Raw genomic sequence first — 2,186 nt, forward strand, 5'->3', positions numbered from 1 at the left:
GTTTGGTGTGAAAGGGATTCGAACCCGCGACCCTCAGATTGCGAGTCGAGTTCCTTAACCATCTGGCTATGCCGGGCCACTTCTGTTGGAAAGAGAAAAAAAAAGTGTTTCTGATACTAAAAAAAAACGATAGAAAAGGCAAACACTAACTGTCATCTGAAACTACATCCAGGATATGGTTAGGTTCGAAATTAAGCACAAAGCTACATAATGGACTATCTGTGCTCTATCCAACACGGCATCGAAACCCGGTTTCTAATGTTGTAAGTCCGCAGACATACTGCTGTGCCACTGGGGGGTGGTTATGTTTATATGTGAATTTCTGTTCCTCGACAAAATATGACTCCCAGCGAGGAAAAGATAACATATTTTTTGATTGGCTACTTCCTCTGCAGCAGGCTAGTTTCACTGATCTTACAGCTTATCAGTGCTGCTTGGATATACATCAAAAGCAAACAGCCAGGATTGTCGAACACCTGCAACAGGAAGATCCACCAGAACAGTCTCACGCATATCTCCTAAGAAACTATCGTTAAATCACCATAGTTACATACATAACGAGTTGAACATACACATTCGTCAATCACAAGGACTACGGGAGTGGTAAACTATATCCTACTAAACAAATTATAACTTTTTCTCAAGGTGCATGGCAAGATTTCAGACAGTGAATGACATCTGTGGCTGCTGCGGCTCAGTGTAAACCAGCCTGAACTTTAGACAGTGAATACCATTTTTGACTATTGTTGTTTAGTGTAAATCAGCCAGGATTTCTGACAGTGAATACTATCTGTGACTCTTGCTGTAAAAATGTTTCACTTTAGTTTTCTGATCGTTTTGATTTTAATAGTGCTTACATTATAATAGTTCAATATGTATTTGACGAAAGAGCTAGTAAGATAAACTTACTACATTTTGTTGATACTTCTCTCTGGGATACAATTGAAAAATATTAATGTATTATACAATTTTAGACATTCTCTGTAAATTTCCTACATTTGATGATTTCAAATGTGCAAGAAAAATTTTGAGAATTCTGTAAATATTAATGTATGCTATTTAGTTAATCGGAATAAAATAGAACGCTACAAATTATTTTTCGCTCTAATTAATTTTAGAAAAAAGAACTGGCCAATTGGTCTACAATCAATTATGAATCAATAACGGGAAAATTCAGAAGAATACGATTTGAAACAGAATTATAAATAATCAAGTCGTTTCTATTATTATCCCAATTAAATTTCTTTGACATTTGCTTTTCGATATATGAAGAAATTAATAATTCACATAAAACTATCCACACAGAAAGCTAAGACATTTGAAATATTTTTCTATTATGTGTTGGTTACATAACTTGAAGTCATATCATCTTAGTTTTTTCTCTAACTTTTATACAAGTAATTAGGTAAAATTTGAATACACTTTGCTTAAACAAACAAAAAAATGTTTTCCAAAGCGGCACTTCAAAATTGATTATCTATTTTGTTGAATTCTGAGAGGTGAAAGTTTTTATTCACTTGTATAAGGCGTACACAAAAAACAACGCATTTCGGGCATTCGGCAACTCAAGGAACCTTTTCATCTTGGAAGGCATTTCAAAGAAGACAAGGTGAAATGGATTCGTACCAACATCGATTCAATAGAACAAATGCGTAGACATTTTTGCAGCAAACAGCAGCGTTAAGCCTATTCACCTATAGTTATTATCATATGAACCACTTTCTAATATTACGTTTCGAAGAGTAACAATCTTCGTGTGGATTTCATTTTCTATTTCATGCCGAATTGATTTTGTTAACAAGGCACAAATTTCTGATGTAAGGAAAATATGATTTTGTACTCAAACAACAACTAAAAATTTAAGGATTTTGACTAATATTTTTGTAAATAAGCAATGACAAAGAGCAGTTCAAGACTTACATTTGCATGGCTTGCTTTCTGTGAGTCTTGCTTAATAAACGTTAAAATAACTCAAAAAATTGTCCCACTGTTGGAAGTTTAGATATGTATCATTAAAGACAATTTGTGAATTGTTGCACTATGTAATTAATTTGTTGTTGTCAATATCTTATACGCTTCCGTTTGAGAAAAATTTGAAGATTCATGCAAATCTGAAAACCAAACAAAGAGGCAATAACTGTTCTTGAAAATACTTTTTACATTTTCACTACGCTGCCTGAATCTAT

Source organism: Limulus polyphemus, unplaced genomic scaffold (genome assembly GCF_000517525.1).
Source record: "Limulus polyphemus unplaced genomic scaffold, Limulus_polyphemus-2.1.2 Scaffold40, whole genome shotgun sequence".
NCBI lineage: Eukaryota > Metazoa > Arthropoda > Merostomata > Xiphosura > Limulidae > Limulus > Limulus polyphemus.